The sequence below is a fragment of the Carlito syrichta genome, unplaced genomic scaffold (genome assembly GCF_000164805.1).
Source record: "Carlito syrichta isolate Samal-C Ts95f unplaced genomic scaffold, Tarsius_syrichta-2.0.1 Scaffold307112, whole genome shotgun sequence".
NCBI classification, from domain to species: domain Eukaryota; kingdom Metazoa; phylum Chordata; class Mammalia; order Primates; family Tarsiidae; genus Carlito; species Carlito syrichta.
The window spans coordinates 1,177,563-1,197,768 of NW_007251208.1; positions in this window are offsets into that span (position 1 = coordinate 1,177,563).

Sequence of the window (20,206 nt, forward strand, 5' to 3'; positions counted from 1 at the left end):
TCCAGATTTTTTGGGTCTCCCCCATATGGGGTTATAAAATTTCAAAGTTTGTGTGCTATTACTTGTGCTATTATTTGTTTTCCTTGAATAATTTTATTTTATTTTTCACTGTAGGAAAAGAAAATAATGAGAATTATTTTTTTGTTGGTGTGTCAAGCTAACAAATCTAAACAAATAGATGTTATGATATGCCAAGAAACCTTAAAAACTAGACTTTCTATGATCCTAAGTCTAAATTATGTCTAAAAAAGTTTTAATTATATTGGCTTTATAAGCATAATTATGAGAAGTAATTTGGTAAAAAAACCATTGGCTCTAACAAGGAAATGCATAGCTATCCAATTAAAATATTTCAATTAGTTTCTTTAATTGTGCATTTATTTCAGGATGATAAAAATTACAAAGTTTATCATCATATGAGGCACAATAACTAAGTCACTTATTCTAAAAGAAGTTTGGGAAAAAAAGGGAGATGACTTTGATCATCTTCCTTGTCCTATATACCCTCTCTTTAAAATTCAGATAACATAAAACTAACCATTTAGTCCGGGTTGGTGGCTCATCCTGTAATCCCAGCACTTTGGGAGGCCAAGGGGAATGGATTGCTTGAGCCCATGGGTTCAACACCAGCCCGGGCAGCTGGGCGAGACCTCGTCTCTACAATAAATCAAAAATTAGCTGGGCGTGATAGCGCGCGCCTGTAGTTCTGGCTACTTAGAAGGCTGAGACGGAAGGATCGCCAGAGCCCAGCAGGTCGACGCTAGGGTGGCTGTGAGTGTGCCACTGCACTCCAGTCTGGGCAATGGAGTGAGACTCCAAATCAAAAACAAAACAAAACAAAAACTAACCATTTAAAATGTACATTTATTGGCATTTAATAGATTCACTGTTGTGCAACTACCACCTATAAACATGTTTATTAAGTGGTCACTCCCCATTGTCCCCTTCCCTGGTCTCTGACAACCACCAATTTGCTTTCTGTCTCTAAGGATTTACCTATTCTGGATATTTCATATAAATAGAATTATAAAATGTGTGACCTTTTTTGTCTTCTTCCTCATAGTACAATGTTTTCTTCATGTTGTAGTTTGTATCAGTACTTTATTCCTTTACGTGACTGAATATTATTTACACACACACACACACACACACACACACACACACACACACACACAATTTGTTTACCCATTATTCTGGTGGTAAATATTTTAGTTATTTCCACCTTTTGGCTATTGTGAATAGTGTTTCTATGAACATAAGTGTATAAGAATTTGTTTGAATGCCTCTTTTCAATTCTGTCGAGTATACACCTGGAAGTGAAATTGTTTAGTTATGTAGTAATTTTATGTTTGATCTTTTGAAGGACTGCCAATGTTCCCCAGCAGCTGCATCATTTTTTATTCCCATCAGCAATGTATAAGGCTTCCAATTTCTTTTTTTTATTTTTATTTTAAAGATGTACGGTACAATTCAGGATTAGGTAGATAAGTGCTCATTGTACAGGTAAAATTTGGGCCTCCTTTTGGTCCCCACTTCACTTGGTTTGAGATCACTTATTGGTATTATGTGCACCCCTTCCCTCCCGTGGCAGTATTGAAATGATCTCTAATGGTTTTGATTTGCATTTCCCTAATGACTAATGATGTTAAATATCTTTTCATGTGCTTGGTAGCCACTGTGTATTTTTGGATACATTTCTCAAGTTTTTTGCCCATTTTTAAATCGAATTGTTTGTCTTTTAATTGTTGAGTTATAATAGTTTTTTTTAACATATAGTCTGAACACTATTCTCTTATTAGATATATTACTTAAATTTTTTTCCATTTAATAGGTTGTGTTTTCACTTTCTTGACAATGTTTTTTGAAGATAAAATTTATTAAAATATTTTTGAAGGCCAGTTTATCATTTTGTTATTGTTGCTTGTGTTTTTTGTGTCATATCTAAGAATACATTGCCAAATCTAAGATCATAAAGATTTAATCCTACGTTTTCTTCTAAGTGTTTTATAGATTTAGCTCATATACTTAGGTCATTGATGAATTTTGTGTTCATTTTTATGTGTGATGTGAGGTAGGGATTCAGCTGTATTCTTTTGCATCTGGATATCCAATTGTCTCATAAGATTTATTGAATAGATTATTTAATCCCTATTGAATGGTCTTGTTACCTTTCTGGAAAACCAATTGGCCAGAAATGTATTTCAAGACTCTCAATTCTATTCTGTATTATTATTATTACTGATTCAATCTCTTTACTATTTATATGTGTGTTCAAATTTTTTATTTCTTCTTGAGTCAATTTTAGTAATTTTTGTGTTTCTAGAAATGTTTCCATTTCATCTAAGTTATCTTTTTTCTTTGTAAGCAAGTGGTCATGTATTATCTTATAATCCTATTTATTTTTATAGGGCTGAAGCAATGTCCTCATTTTCACTTCTGATGTTAGTTATTTGCAACTTCTCCCTCCTCTCACAGTCTAGCTAAAAGTGTGTCCATTTCGTTGATCTTTTCGATGAATCATCTTTTAGCTTTGGTAATTCTCCCTATTGCTTTTCTATTTTCTGTTGCATCTCTCTGCTCTAATTTGTACTATTTCCATTTTTAGCTATGTTTGGATTCAGTTAGCATTTTTCCCTAGTTCCTAACAGTGAGCAGTTGTTGACTTGAAATTTTTCTTCTTTTTTAAATTTGCAGCTAAAAATGTCCTTAGCACTGTTTCTGCCACATCTCATATGTTTTGCTATGTTGTGTTTTTATTTTCACTTGTGGGAGAAGACAGGAAGAAAGACTATAAATTTATCTTTGGATACATGAGATATTTAAGTAGCTGTACTAAATATACAAAATATATATTATGGAAATATATGTGCACCTGGAATTCAGAAGAATGGTATAGACTACAGATGTAGACTTGGGAATAATTAACATATGAGTGGTAGTTGTATTGGTGGGCAGTAACTAAGACCATATAAGTGAGTGAGCCACAGAAGATATAGACAAAAATGGAAAACCTCCTCATGAATACGAACATTTGAAAATTGGATAGGGAAGGAGAAGCCAGCAAAAGAGGCTAAGAAGAAGTTGTCAAAGGGCTGGACTTGAGGCTGGGGAGCAAAGAAAGAAGAGTATTTCAAGTAAGAAGTGGGACATTGTAAGAAAAGTTGCAAAGATGATGAGATGTAGAGGAAAATTAGGAGTAAAAAGTGCCCTTGGGATTTGATGACCTGGAGTAAATCGCAATCTCAGGGAGTACAGTTAGGTGGAGCAGCGGGGATGTGAGTAGACCGAATGATATAGAGACACTGAAGTAGACACTGGTTTGGAGATTTAACCATACACGGCAGAAGAGGTATAAAGTGACAAACAGATAGTATCATACAAGGGGGACCCAAAAAAACCCAGAATTAATTTTTTTAATTACATATTTATTCTTACATTTTAAACTTCAGTCATCTTCAAAGTAACTCTCCGTTTGATGCAGTACACCTATTGAGATACTTTTTCCACAGCTCAAAACAGTTTTTGAACTGGTCAGCTTTGATGCCATTTAGTGCTTCTGCCGTTTTTTTGTTTCATCTCTTCCATATTGGCAAAAGGTTTCTCTTTAAGGGCTTCTTTTATCTTGGGAAACAGAAAAAGTTGCTTGGGGCAAGATTGAGTGAATAGGGAGGGTAGGGCCTGGAGGTCATGCTGTTTGTTTTTGTTTTTGTTTTTGTCAAAAACAACTGAACACTGAGTGAGGGGTGGGCAGGTGTTTTGTCATGGTGGAAGAACCAGTCACCTGTTTGCCACAACTGGAAAATTTTCTTCCACAAATTAAAACTTCCAGGTAAAAACTTTGGTTGACTATTTGATCCAGAGGAATAAATTCTGAATGTACTGCAGGGTGCCTGTCCTCCAAAAGATAATTGCTTTTTGGGGGGAGGGTCCCCTCTCATATATATCATTTCTTCAGTATATTTAAGTTCTTTGGTGGCATATCATTTTCCTGTTTGGAATCACACACTCTCAACTCCCTGCCACACAAAGATGTACACACACACTGTAGATACACTCAGGTATATATATATACACACACACACACTTTAGTGATGACTTTATGTAATTGATACCTTATAAATATTTTTTGCTTAATGAACCAAAGTATTTCAAAGCTGGTGACCTAGGAAAGAAATTTCTTAGTGACTCTGCCTATAGCTTTCTCTTCTATCTTAATAGAAAATTATAAACCAGGTTCACGTTTTCTCATTAGTATTGAGCAGCCACAGATGAATACTAAATCCTCACTGAATAATTTATTTCAAACTGTTTACCCTTTGATGTACAAGTACAACATAACCAGAAAACCCCATGTATTGAATCTATTCTCTGAAGTCAGCATTTTAGCATATTTAACACTTTAAATGCTAGATGAGTCCCCTGAGAAACCCCAATAGAAAGCTTCAAAAAGAGTTTCAAATTTCTGTTGTTACATTTACTTCCATCCTCTCCCCAACCCCTTCTCCATCTTTCTAAATGCTGTTGAAAGCCTAACTGAAAATTCCAGAACCAGTATTTTTGTTCTTTATCCTGGTCTCAGATAGTGATGCTTGAAACGTTCATATTGTTTGTTTTATAGCTCCAGCTATATTTTTAAAGACTTACGGTTGGCCAAGTACTGTGATTCATCACCAAGGGGGCACTAATAAAGATATTGTAAACAGTAAGAAGTGCATCGACCCAAACAGATCAAGATTCAAATCCTGCTTCTGCCTTTTAAAAACTCCAAGGCTTGGAGGGGACACTGAATTGAGTAGTTACTTATCTGGCTACTTAACTACTGTCAGAATTAAAAGCAAATGGCCTGGCACACAGTGAGCCCTCAATGAATGGTTGCATTTTACTGGATAAGGAACACAATCTCTTTCCACCTTGCCCCCACCTTTGCCTCAGGAAAATTGTGTGATTTTGGTTCCTTTTCTCTTCAGTTCCTGAATTTCTCATTTGAGCCGATTTATCCTCAAACCTGTGATGTGTTGGAGGAAAGACCTGAACCATTTTTCTTATCCCGACGTATGGTGATAAATGGAACATATTATTGGGAGTCACTGACTATAATTATGGCAACTCTACTTGGCAGCTGATCTTTTTTCTGCTCTTTTATGTTTCAGAAAGTGACTTTTATTAATATTTAACTTTTATTATGTGCCTACTTAGTGGTGTGTGCTGTACAGATAATCCAAAAATGCCCACTCTCTATTCTTAAGAAGCTTATTTTCTAAAATGACAGGCTGCTCAATTCACACCCTCAAGAGATAAAAAGTAGAGAACAGTTGTGTGCTGACAGGGGGTACCACTCTGTGATCCAATGTGCTTTCTATCCCTGTCCTATATATACTCTCTTTCTGATTTACGGGCACATTTGAAACTCCCGCAGGTCTGTATGAAAGCATTAAGTCAGCCCACAGTGCAGCCTGATGGCCTTCAGGGATCTTTCCAGGCTGCAAACATAGGGGTGGATGCCGGGAAAGTCGCTCCCCATCCCCCACCGCCACCCAATCTGAGATTCCTAAAGGACATAGCTCTAGTAGGTTATAGGTTAGGGATCTTGCCAGGATCTCAGAATCCAGCAGAGTCTTCACACAGCAACTAAACAGAAGGTGGAATGAATCAGAGTTGAGGGCTCTTAGGGACTTACAAGACAAGTCTGGCTTCCTAAAAGCCTGGCTGCTGATACAGGCCAAGAGCTAGTGAGAGCTTGTTGCCTAGCAACATGAGACCAGCTAATAAAGGGGAAGTTGGAGGCTTTTCATTTTCCTAGACTGCAGGTAATTTTTCTAGGGGAGTTTGGAAAGTTTGTTTTTGTATCTTTTCCTTTTCTGGAGTTTAACATTTGCTCTGCATGCCAATTAGATGAGAGAATGTAGCGAGTTCTCTTTTGGGGGTTCTGTCCCTTCAGCAGTGTGAGTATAGATACTATATTTAAAATTGAGAGCTCAGGAGTAAGCTGGTAAGCACCACTTAATGCAATGTAGCAGTGGCGGCTGCACACATTTCTGAAATAACAAGGCAGATGGAAACTAGCAGCTGTGATGAGATCCTGGTACATAAAACATCAGTTGAAAGACCTCATCTCTACAATAAATCAAAACGTCAGCTGGGTGTGGTAGCGCATGCCTGTAATTCTGGCTGTAATTCCGGCTACTTGGAAGGCTGAGGTGGAAGGATCGCCGGAGCCCAGCAGGTCTCGAGGCTGCGGTGGCCGGGAGCGGCCACTGCACTCCAATCTGGGCAACAAAGTGAGACTCCAACTCAAAAAAAAAAAAAGTATCATCTTTCCAAAGAGTGATGGAATCCTACACTTTGGAAACATTTATAATTCCTGGGTTTCGTTGGCATGTGACTAAACAAGCTGTCCACAGTCAGGTTAGGAGAACTGTTATAAAGAAAAAATACAAGCAATCAGCTGTACTCTCTAACCTATAGTTACTCAAAGTCCCATACAGACCAGTGCTGGTCTGCAAAATGCAGTCTGCCATCGGTACAGAAATTGAGGATAATTATGTACAAACTTTTATGCAATTTTCCAGAATAATTTAATATCTGTTAATCTAATATTTTTAAAAACATTAGGCTTGTATTTTTACTTCTTTTAAAATTTGTTTTAACTCACCCTTCACCAACAAAACAAGCACTGCTCTAGACCAGTGTCAAAAAATGTTTTTGTAAAGATCCAGATACTAAATATTTTATAATTTGTGGGCCATGCAGTCACTTTCACAATCAGTAATTCGGCTGCTGAAGAAGAAGAACTAAAAAAAAAAAAACAGCCATACATAGATGATGAGCATGATTATGTTTCCAATTAAACTATTTACAAAAACTAGGGGTAACCCTTGCTCTAGAACAATGCTTCTCAAACCTTACTGAGCAATCAACTCATGAGGATTTTGATTTAGTTTGTGGGATGGACTTTGAAAGGCTACATTTCTAATACTAAGTGATGCTGATGCTTCTGATTTGTGGACTCGCTTTGAGTGTTAAACCTTGATGAAAAGATTTCTGAAGTTTAGACTTGAAAGACAGAGTTGGAGTCCACTCTGCTATTTTCCCGCAGGGTAGCTGCAAATCTCAGTTTTCTCATCTGAAATAACTTCTATCTCATTTAATTTCTGTGAAGTTTAAATATAATCATGTATGTTAAAATGTTGTATAAAATGCAAAAATAATGCTAAAAGGTGTAATGTCGATATGAGATTTTCTGACACCCTTAAATGACTTCAGTTTAAATCATGTGAAGATCAGGTATGCAGGTTAACATATGTCCACCCATAAGGAAAGTTCACTTTTAGTTGAAGTACCCCAGTCAGGAACTCTGTCTGCAGTTAGTCAGGATATGAAAGATGACTTCTCCCTCAGTTACTCTGCAAGTAAATAGCAAAGTGGACTCCAACTCTGTCTTTCAAATTTCAAGTTCAGAAATCTTTCCATCAAAGTTTAACACTCAAAATGAGTCCATGAACCAGAAACACCAGCATCATTGAAGTAACTGTCAAAAATGTAGCATCTTAGGGTCTATCCCACAAATGCTAAGTCAAATGTGACTGGTGTTCTTATGAGAAGAGGAGGATATTTATTGGGAGTCCACACATCAGAAGTAGCCAGGGGAAGCAAGCCAAAATAGTTCTGTGTAAATATCCATTAGAGGTTTTGTTAATACTGGTATTTAAAAGAGAGTTTACTAGCCGGGCTCAGTGGCTCAGCCTGTAATCCCGCGCCTTTGGGAGGCTGAGGTGAGTGGATTGCTGAGCCCGCGGGTTTGAGACCCGCCTGGGCAGTGAGACCTCATCTCTACAATAAATCAAAAAATCAGCCGGGCATGGTAGCGCATGCCTGTAATTCCGGCTACTCGGAAGGCTGAGGCGGAAGGATCGCCGGAGCCCAGCAGATCGAGGCTGTGGTGGCCGGAATCGGCCACTGCACTCCAGTCTGGGCGACAGAGTGAGACTCCAACTCAAATAAATAAATAAATAAAAATAAAAGAGAGTTTACTGTGGAAATGAGTGCAGTTCAGTGAATGACTAAATGTAGTAGGTATGAAAAAAGTACAGGTATTGTACCAACATGTCCAGCAGCCTAGCTCTTCAGAGTAAGCTCATGTATAGAACATCTTCCAGTCATATCCTTCACTTAACAGAAATCAGTGAGGTCCCCCTGGAAGTTTAGTTGATAATGTAGTTCCAACGGTGTTGCATTTTTTTTTTACTGCAGGACTCTTTCTTCGCAAGTATTGCCAGAGTCTGTGAAAGGACAAGGAACCAGGACTTTACCAATCTTACAGAATAGGCTATATGTCTGTTTTATTGTGTCTTCCTGCAAATAGATATTTGTGTAAGGGGCGAGACAACAGTAAAAGACTTACTTTCAACTGCTTGATAGTTGAGGTGGTAGGGGAGGAAACTATAGCTTTACCTACCTCTGATTTCCCAAACCTAGCAGTTGAGGTGAATGACTCAATTGGTTCCACACTATTGTTATTATTTTTGTAGTACAGGGTCCTGCCAAAGATCAACATTTTCCTATTTCCTTTTCCTCCAAAGGAAGGCCTGAGAAAGTCATCTTGGATTTACTAAGAGGAGCTACACTCACCCCCTTAGGATATAGGTGGGAAGGGCATCTTTTGTCACTGAAGAGAGTTGTGCTGAAAAGGGCAGGGATAGGGCAACTGGTTCTTTTGCCTACCACATGGACTTGTAATGAGACTCTTTGTGTCCTGCAATTGTGGAAAATGTCTTTATCTAGAATAGAAAGGAGGGTGGTTCTTCAGGATTTAAAATGGAAAAACTGACAGATCTGACAAAGAGAGATCTCTTGGGGAAATAGATATGAGATTCAGAGTCCTAAAAGTGAAAGACTGCTGAACTATTTCTGACATAATGTTCTCAGGAGTCTTTGGGATGTGACTTTATAGTGAAAACAAAGAGACATTGTCGCTCTGTGAGCATCAGCCCAAAAGAAGAAGTTTAGTTGAGGACTCTGCCTCTGTCTTGATATTCCAAGCCTGGATCTGGGCACCTGTATAACATATACTCCAAACCCTTGCTTGTGTTTGTAGCAGGAGAAAGTACAAAGAACCTTTACCTTGGAGACAAGGAGACCTGTGAAGACTACACGAAGTCTATGATGTGTTTTAAAAGACCTCTGGCACTTGAAAGCCCTTAGTATGAATTCCCATGGAGGAAGAGGAAGGAGGGATCCTGGATGAATGCACCATTGGGCTCAACAACCGTCCTAAGGCTGACTGGTAACCTGAAGGTGACTATGTAGGGTCTGAAAATGAGGGTTAAGAGATGCGAAGTTGGGAGCTCAATTAAGGGATGCCCTGAGCTAACTCTGCCTACGAGAATGGACCCCTCCATCTACAATGGTCCACAATGTCCTGGGAGAGAGTAGCATGATCAAAGTAGCACCAGTTCTGAAGAGTAACACCATGTGGCGGTGAGAAGAAAGACAATCTTGATTGTAGTCTTCAGCCTTCTCCCGATTTGTATTGCTCCTGTCCTTCAGCTACATTAAGTGCATGGTATTTGGCAATGGGCAAAGTATCATTCTGGAAAGGGAAATTCCTGATAAGAAAATGGATGGGCTCTTTTATCATTATTTAGAAAATAAAAGAGATGCGACTATACTAGTCTCCCACGTTTGTGAAAGAGTTCAAAGGTTTATTGTAGGAATTAAATAAAATAACAGATGTATTGATTTCTTGAAAAGAACAAAATGAAATAATAGTAATAATAAAGTTATCATAATTGGTACATATTACAATTATAATCATAGGCTGGCAATTTGATGTCAGACAAATGAAATTTTCTAGGCAAATGTCTTCCTTGCTTAACTTGGTGCTTTTAAAATTTCTATATCTGGAGAACGGTTGTGGGTTGAGTTATGTTCCCCCAAAATATATATCTAAGTCTGAACCCCCAGTGCTTTTGAACGTGACTTTGGTCAATATAATCAAGTTAAGATGAGCTCATTAGGGTGAACTCTAATCCAATAGGTTGGTGTTCTTGTGAGAAGAGTCTCAGAGAGGAACACACACAGAGAATGCTATGTGATGACAGAAACAAAGATTGTAGTTACATTGCCATAAGCCAAGGAATGCTTGGAGCTACCAGAAGAGGGAAGATGCAAGGAGGGACCCTCTCCTAGAAGCTTTGAAGGGAGAATGGTCTCACTATCAACTTACTTTCAAACTTCTAACCTCCAGAACTGTGAGTGAATTAATTTTGGTTGCCTTAAGCCACCAAATTAGTGGCACTTTGTGAGGGCTGTCCTAGTAAGTGAATACTAGGACTAATCGATTTTAAAATGGATAATTTTCTATCATTCTGAGAGAATAACATTGAGAAAGCACAAATAAGGTACTGACAAATGTAAAATATAAAGGCTTTTATATGTAGCTTGAAGTAGAGAAATGAGCTTATCAAAGCAGTGTCCTTACTGTAGAAGGTGTGTGTGGTAGCTTCCAGAATTGTTAAAGGAACCCAAGAAATGGGATATTTTTCAGGCCTTTGAGGGAAATAGGGATGGAATATATTTTTCAAGTTCTTCCTCCCTCAAGACTTTCTACTCTTCTTCCTATTGTGTCCATTGACCCATTTTTCCTCCTTTTTTTAAAAAAATTTTTTCTTTTAAATATGTGTGGTACAATTCAGGAATAGGTATACAAATGTTCATTACGCAGGTACCCTTGCTGATGAGGTGTGTCCCCCCCCCTTCCCTGGCAGTTTCTCACTACTGCCAATCCCTTTCTTATAGTAAGTATTACAATAGTTGTTCAAGATCTGCTTATGAGTGAGAACATGTGATACTTGGTTCTTTGTTTCTTTGATAGATCGTTCAGTATTATAACCTCTAAGTTCATACAAGTTGCTGAAAAGTTCATAATTTGTCCTTTATGGTTGCATAATATTCCATTGTGTATATGTACCACATTTTTTTTGTCCAATCTTCTTTCAATGGGCTGTATGGTTGGTTCCATGTTTTTGCCATTGTAAATAATGCTGCAATAAACACGCATGTGCAGGTATCTTTTTCATAGAGTGATTTGAGTTCCTCCAGGTATATTCCCAGTAGGGGGTTTGTGGGGTTGTATGGGAGGTCAATTTTTAGATCTTTTAGTAATTGCCTCACAGAGGGCGTACTAGTTTACACTCCCCAAAACAGTGAAGTGTTCCCTTTTTGCTGCATCCTCTCCAGTATCTGTTGTTTTTTGAGTTATTGATGATGGTCATCCTGATTGGAGTTAGGTGGTCTCAGTGTGGTTTTAATTTAAATTTCTTTGATGACTAGTGAAGCTGAGCATTTTTTCATGTACCTGTTGGCTGCTCATATGCCTCCTTTCTCTTTCTTCATCTTTAACCCGGCAGTGTCTAAAAAGTTTTCGCCTGCTTTCTAATGTCTTTAATATAGGACCAAAATGAGAAATCCTGTTTAAGCACCTGTCTAATCAAAAAATAGCCAACAGTTTCTTAGAAACCTGTCCTGTGGCCCTTTTGCCCTTGAGATTGGCTTTTGCCTGAAGTATAAGCAAGTGTAGGCAATCATCAGACCCAGTGACACCCTGAGACTTCAGCTAATAAGCTGAATCTCTGGTTGTGTCTAAAAATTAGTAAATGAATAGACTAGATTACTGGTTTCTTTTCCTGAGGAACCACCTAATTCTGAGCCTGGGTATATTAAAAAAAAAAAAAAAAGGAGTTGAGTAACAGGTGAGTCAGCACCCAGCTCCTAGAAGGAAAAATGAACCTCCCCCACATCCCTACCTCTCATACAACTGCTATTCTGAAGTGAGAGGGAAATCTCCAAGGAAGAAGAAAACTGAGTCACAAGTTCTGAGGCCTCAGATGGAAACTCCAGCAAGGGAACCTTTTGAGTTCATTTCCTAGCAACACAGAGCCAGTGTACTTTTGACATTTTGTTGTTATTCCTTCAAATAGGGTCTCCTGGAAAGAGTTTGAGCAATTAAAACAAATAGAAGAAACCACTTATAGCTAACATTTTATTCAACTCCAGTGTCATAACAACAAAAATAAATTATATAATAATGCCCTCATACTCACTAATCTATGTCTGTTCAGTGATTAATTAGAACCAAATGTGGTTTTGCAACTAAAACTGTAAAATGGAAATATTGTTATTTAGGATCCTGACATTATGAATTAACCTAAGCTAATTTGTCCTTTCTCAACTATGAGATACCAGAAGCAACCTAACTGTAGGGGTGAAGAGGATACCAGATCTCCTCTTTCATACTTATATAACCAGGGAAAATGTTTTAAAAAGTGTCAGAACAACTCTGCCACAATGCAAGCGTTTATGTACAAGCAGACTACAAAACTAGCCTGTTCTTTCCACTCCAGGGAAGTTCCAGTTCTCTTTCTCTTTTTTTTCTCTCTCTCTCCATCCCCCTTTCCTTCTCCCGCTCCCTCTCTCTGTGTCTCTGTCAATGCACGTCCAAGCATTTTGTATGAAGTGTTCATTCTTGAAAGATGTGATATTATTCTAGTAGCAGGGCTCAGTGAACCTTTTAATCAGAATTCAGATCCGGCATCTTTGAATGAGGGCTGCAGGATCCCTAAGAGATGGCACCCAGCACAAATTAACACTCTTAATCCCAGAGATTCATGTAGCCTAAGCAAGGTTGGAGATACTTGTGAAATATTTCTGGCCAAGTCATGGATCTGTGACGCCATTTATTATACAAATTGAAAATTATTTTTAATGTCTTTTGTGCAATTAAGATCTTTTCTAGGAAGACTTAGACATGAGAACGTTGACACTTATAGAAGCATCCTCAGGAATCTGTTTCTCAGATACTAACAAACCATCCTTGAAGCATTTATATCTATCCGATCACAGTACTTAAAACATTTGCTAGCTTATCCCCTTCAACCTCAGGGTGCACTCAAAATTAACTTATATATGTATCATATATATAACACATTGATATATATATGTATCATATATATATATAACACATTGCTTGAAACAAATTCAATTCAGATAGTTTAACATCTACCTGCTTTGTTCCACCAAGATGCTTATCTTCCTGAGTTATTTAAACCTGCTCCCGGCCAGGCTCGGCGGTTCAGCCTGTAATCCCAGTACTTTGGGAGGCCGAGGCAAGTGGATTGCCTGAGCCAGCAGGTTTGAGACCAGTCCGGACAACTTGGAGAGACCTTGTCTCTACAATAAATAAAAAAGTTAGCTGATTGTGGCATTGTGTGCCTGTAGTTTCAGCTACTTGAAAGGCTGAGGCCGAAGGATGGCTGAAGCCCAGCAGGTCGATGCTGGGGTGGCCATGAGCATGCCACTGCATTCCAGCTTGGGTGACAGAGTGGGACTCCAACTCCAAAATGAATGAATGAAGAAATAAGTAAAAATAAATCCTCCTCCCAAGTCTTTATTTATACAAAAGAACAAATAAAAATAGCTTTGAATGTGTGCATGGGGGAGGTGATAGATATAACACCCTTTTTTAATTTTAAGACATTACTTTTAATATAGATATGACCCTAGTAAGTCAGCTCCTTTAAGTCACTTAGTACCCTCCCATGCTGACTGAGCTGTGTCAAGGAAGCTGTGATTGTATCCACAGATGTCCCCCACTGACCAAATGGGGAAGAGAAATATGACACCTGCCACTTTAACACATCTCTCTTTGGCTTTGATGTTTAAAATGTACGTTAAGTAATAAGACTAAGAAATGCCCACTGGTGTAGCTCACCAGGTAATGTTTACTTTGTTGAACTCATTGAGACCAGAGACTGGTTCTTAGTCTAAGAATCTCAGAATTTGAACTTGCCAGTGTTCTGAAATTGCTTATGTTTAGAAAAACCTACTTATGCTAATTAAGCCACCAAGTGACCAATAATTAAAGTAATTAATTCATGGTGAAGAACAGTACTACCAAGTGAGCCTAATACTAACACTCATTGGACCCATGTATTTTCTTGCTGTGGGTAAACTATTAAGAAAATCAAATGATCAGGGTTCTAATTGAACAAGGAATCAAAAATGAGGTGCATAGTTGTGTCATCTAATATACTTGACAAGGGGACTGTTTCTTCAAGTTGACCAGACAGGTAACCTCACTCCCAGAGCTTGGACAAACACTGGAGCCCATCAACCCTGGAAATCTCTTTTGTCTCTTTTGTCTATGTTTTCATGGCTAAGAAAGCACTCATCTAAAACACTCTTCTAAAAACAAATCCCTTCTTTAGAATTGTGAGCACCTTCACTCTAGTTCAGATAAAGTCTGATGGTTCTTGGATTTCAGTGACTTTGCATTTCTGTTTTGCATTGATTTTATGGTTCAATTCACATGGCAATTTTATTTCTGACAGAATAAATTATTGTGGGCACCTCTTGTGGCCCCTTTTGCTACTCATAGCTAGTGATTATTCTTTCAATCAGTACAAAAGAAAAGCACAAGTGATTTGTGATATTGGGAATAAAATTTGAAGAAAATTTTAGGAGAGCAGCTTAAGAATAGTTAATAGTGACTTATAGGAATCAAATATCTGTTGAATTAATGAGTGAATGCTGCTCTTACTAGTTCTGAAGAGAACTTAAAAATGTGTTGAAAGAAAGGCAAGGGCGTCTTCACAGAACCAAATAACCTGGCATTACCCTGATTGGCTTGGAGCCCATGCACTTGGTCTACACTTGTTGCTCTGACTCAGTTTCCTTGCTGTCAGAAGGGAAGGATGACACCCAACATCCTTCCTATGAATTAACCAGTGAGTCACGGGCAAGGATCTGGGAACCAAAGCAATAGGAAATGTTTCTAGTAGTCCCAGTTCTCTCCTGCAGGAAAACATACTTCCTCTCTTCTCTGTTCCCCAGCACTAAGCTTTCCCTTTTGTTCTCTCTCCACAGGAGTAGCTAGAATGCAATACAGTGTTGATGAAGCAGACATCATGAAAAGAGATAAAAGGGTGGGAAAATTTAGTGGAAAGAGCTTTGAAAATTAATTAGAAAAGAAGAGTAAATAGTTTTGTTAAATCCCAGAGCTGTAAGTAACCTACTTTTGAAGATTATGTGTGATTTAAAAAAAAAAAAAAAAAAAAACTGTGCTAAATCAGTTTTATTCTACCATACTCTGATTATTTGCTTATCCTTTGATATATGATATTCTCTTTAGAGACTAGCCTACTTGAAAATTTTACTACATTTTTTTCATGAATTATGATACCATGTTCTTCTTTGCTTTACTTTGTTTTGAGAAAGAAACTTGGTATTTAAAAAAATCTTTTTTATTGTTTCATTTTTTTTGTACCCTGGTTGGTTTTAATTCTTTCATCTTCATCAAGATTATGCTTGTTCAAGATAAAAGTCTTTTTTAAAAATAATAAAGTCAGTTTTTTGAGGTTAACTGGGGTTATCTAGAGTTATACATCAATAACAAAATTAAAAATATTAATTAAAATGAACAATTCTCTAGTGTTGACTTTAGTCCAGAGCTGTTTCCTTATGTTTTTTAAGTTTGGCCTACAGTTTCTCCACACATAGGGAATTGTCACCTAAATGGACATATAAACAGACTGTAACCTATTCTTTGCCAGTCACCAAGTTTTGGCCAAAGGTGACCAACTGTTCAAACCGTGTTCAAATAAGGCCAACACTGAGGTGTAATAAACTGGGCTGTTCTACATCTCACTTCTGTTTTCTGTAAATCCCTTTCCTTTTTCTGTCCATAAATCTTCTTTGATCTTGCAGCAGCAGTTTCTCTAAACCCATTCTGGCTCAGGAGGCTGCCTGATCTGTGTATAATTTTTTGCTCAGTAAAACTCTGTTAAATTTAATTTGTCCAATGTTTCACTCGTTTTTCTTTTATTTTTATTTTAAAGATGTGGGGTACAATTCAGGGCTAGGTATACAAATGGTCATTGTACAGGTAAAGTTTGGGTTTCAGTTTGGCCCCATGTCACATAGTTTAAGATCAGGTACCCTTATTGATGAAGTATGCTCCCCTCTTAACACTAGAGAAAGTAAAAGAGACAGCTTCTTCTATAATCCAAATAAAACCAGTGGGATTTCCCTTTTTCTTTCCTTTTCTTTTCTTTTTTTGAGTTCTGAGTCTCACTGTGCCCAAGCTGGAGTGCAGCGGCAGGCTCGCAGCAACTGCAGCCTCGACCTCCTGGACTTACGTAACCCTTCCACCTCAGCCTTCCAAGTAGCTGGAAATACAGGCGCACACCAACACACCTGGAATAATTTTTTTTTAAATTTATTGTAGAGATGAGGTCTTGCCAAGTTGTCCAAGCTGGTCCCAATCCCCTTGGCTGAGGCAATCTTCTTGCCTGCACCTCCCGAAGTGCTGGGATTACAGGTGTGCGATACTACACCTGGGCAACTGTGGGATGTTTTAAAATGTGTATCATGTCATAGTGCTTCCTGTTTTAAAATCTCCACTGGCTTCTTAGGGCTCCAAAGTCAGGATTACTTTCCTGCTTACTTTTCAAGCCTCATCTTTCATCGTTCCTCATCCCTGCACTTTTTCTGTGCTCATATTATACCAAAAACTTGCAGTCTCATGAACGGTCCCCCTTTCTCTCCCCTCTGGTCTATGCACCTGTCGTTCCTATCACCTAGTTCACCTAGTTCCTCATTATACCACCTCTTCTTTATCTGGTTGGATGTCACTTTTCTTTCAACCCTTACAGGACTCTACCAACCATGACATTATCAGCGATCACAGGAATGAAATTACCTGTGGACACTATCCTCCAGAAATATTTGCCAAATGAAAGAACAAATGAAAACTTTATTAGCCCTTTTTTCCCTAGTGAATAAGACTAAATATTTGTACTCACCCCTTCATACTTCCCAGAGTTCCTTCTTGATATTCATGGTTTTGGTGCCAATAATTTCCTTATAAGTTTTTGGAGCGTTGCTGCTCTGCAAATATCATGTAAATATCACTTAAATACCTGAATTTAAAACTATAATTGTATGTAATTATATTTATAAGATAATATTTAAGCATTCATTCACTAATTCATCAACTGTTTAATAAAACCTTTACAAAACCCAATGATTCCTGTGATTTTTCAAAACTAAATTTAGAAAATTTTTTGTCCTCATAGTTACTTTCTTTTCCTTCCCATTATTATTGATTTCAAGTTACTCCATATTGGGATTGATCCAGTATATCAAAACAGTATAGGAAAGAGAAAATAAAAAATGTAATTATAAATTGTAGTACTTGTTTTCTTTGGTATAACATATTCTAAGGAGAATAAATAATGTAGCTTTTGGGAGATGTGTGGTGGGGTGGAGAGACACTATATTAGAAAAAAGATTATAGTTTGCAATGGTCACCACCAGAAACATTTAAATCATGGTGAATTAACTCATTTTTTTACCTTGTTATCTTATATTTTCAAATTTGAATCTTGATATACATGTTAAAAATGATGCCACTTTGGGTGACATTTAAAGCACAAATGGTAATTACAAACCATTTTCTTTTAATTATGAATTAAAATTATGCTTTATATTTTTATAATCTCTGCAATCTAAAAACTGATTCAGATGTAAATTACTCTACTTTCTTGATTCTAAAACACCATTTTGAATGGAGAGGGAAAAATACCCTATTTAACAAATACATTGATTTTAAGACATTTATTTTCAAAATATTAAATGCATAAAAATGAGCTATTTTGGAATCAGACATACCAAGTATTTTTCCTTTCTGCCAGAAATCAAGCTTGATTATGTGTCCTTGGTATACAAGTATATTTCATATTTTTCCATTTAAATGTGTAGCATAGACACAGAATTTCTAAATATGACTAAATGAAAGGCTTAATTTCTTTACAATGTAGAAATGGCAATACTTCAAATAGCTCTTGTCAAATTCATATTGGTTTTATGTCTGTACATGTACAGGTTATGCTGTCTCTTGGCTGAGCATTTCAGTACTGGTATTTTGCTTCCAGATCATCATTTATCTATGGTGTATTTTCTTTGATCTCTTATTTCATTCAGAGGCATGTCAAGGCCTAGGCACAATTCTAGAATGGAACAAAAGTATTATTTTTGGCTCAGTGTTATTACTTAGGTATCATGTTGGTCGAAAATTTGGCTTATTCTCATCCATGCTATTCATTTTATGTAGCAATCAGACTAGTGTTTTACTGTTTGTTACCTTAGTCCAGTATTTTTCAAAGCATGGGTTAAGCGCCACCTGTATCAGAATCTCCTGAATGGTGGCAGAAATCGTGATTCCTGGATTCCATTGTCAACTGCCTGTGTTTGAATATCAACAGCTAGGCTCCGGAATAAGCATGTTTAACAAACTCTCCTAGAGACGACTATGAATGCTGAAGCTTTAGAAGTCCTGCATGGTACCACACGGACTCTGGAGCTAGACAGTCGGGATTTGAATCTCCTCTAACAGAAGGGTGCCCTCAGGTAAATTAGTTAAACTATTTGTACTTTAGTTTCCTCCTCTGTAAAATGGGATAATATTACTACCTTCCTTGGAGAGATGTTTTCAGGAGTAAACTAGGGAATATTTATATGGTATTTAGAACAGTGTTCGGCACGTAATAAACACAGAATATATGTGTGTTTTTCTGAATCTTCATAGACCATGGAAAAATAACAGATGCTTATTTAGCAGATATTCAGTGAACATACACTCTGTCCTGGGCACAGGTCCCTGTCTGCAAATACTAGCATTCTAGTGGTAAGTAGCATGCAAATAACATGCATTGAGACCTTAAGCAAGGATTACCTGGTTAATCCTCACAGTCCTAGGAGGTAGGTAATATTATCTTCCCCTTTTTACAATGGAGTAAACCAAGCCACAAAGAGATTAAGTAACTTGGCCAAGTTTGGGCAATTATTAAGTGAGAGAGCAGGCAATGAACATAGAGAACCATGTGTTCACTTCACTTTGCTATCTGAACAATGTATTCCATTAAAATAAACACTTAGCTGACCAAGGTAGTGTTGACTCACCATTAAGTAAAAATTTATATGGAGACCAAATGGTAACTAGAGTACATAAAATCCACACTTAATAAGAGGGTAGAGTTTGCTGGACTGGACTTCCCAGTACATGCAGAGGTGAAATGGAAGGTTATTGTCCCTTGAGGGTTTGGCATATATGCTAGTAAAGTCATAGTAAGTGAAGAGGCTCAAAAATAGCATTTTAAATAGATAGAAGCTTAATTCTGAGTTCAATCTTGTTTCAACTCTAGTAACTGAAAGATCAAACATCCTAAAGCTACCAAATAGCTAGGTTAAATGCCAAGTCTATAATCAGTGCCACCTGGTAGTCAAGCTGATCAACAGACTTTTTAGGGCTGGGTTTTATTTCAATTTCTTTTCTATTGAAAGAGGAAAGTTATTTAAGGTGTGTTATCTATGAATAAGACCTTGTATTTACACAAAACCTCACTCTAAGGTGTTGAGAGACTTTAATTCATGCCCATTCCCTTTTAGTTTGCATGGTTAGAGGTGATGATTAATAATCAAGACTGGGAATAAATCATGTCTGAGTTCCATGGTGCCAATTGCTCACACGTGGAAGGGTTTTGCAATTGCAAGAAGAGGTGATATGAGGTAGTCACCTCTCTGCTTCTAATGAGAACTGTGTTTTTGATGGCACTGTTTGAAATAATTTGGTAAGGAGCAGGGGGAAGATTCCAAATTTTGGTATTATAATGGTTGAGTAGAAAAGTGCCTGAAAACCAAGTTGAGAGAAGGAGACAAGAAGACTAGAATTTCTGTTTGCTCTTTGATAGAGGGACTGAAGTATACATTTAGGGCAGTTCAACTTTTTAAATATGAACTGCAGTAAGTTGAAAAATAATCAAGTTCGTTTTACAGGAGTTTATAGAGACCTCCAGGTCTTTGTTAAAAGATAATTTACCAGCCGGGCTCGGTGGCTCAGCCTGTAATCCCTCGCCTTTGGGAGGCTAAGGTGAGTGGATTGCCTAAGCCTGAGGGTTCAAGACCCGCCTGGGCAGGGGAGACCTCATCTCTACAATAAACCAAAAAAAAAAAAAAAATTAGCCGGGCGTGCTAGCACGCACCTGTAGTTCCGGCTACTTGGAAGGCTAGGGTGGAAGGATCGCCAGAGCCCAGCAGGTCGAGGCTGCTGTGGCCGGGAGCGGCCACTGCACTCCAGTCTGGGCGACCGAGT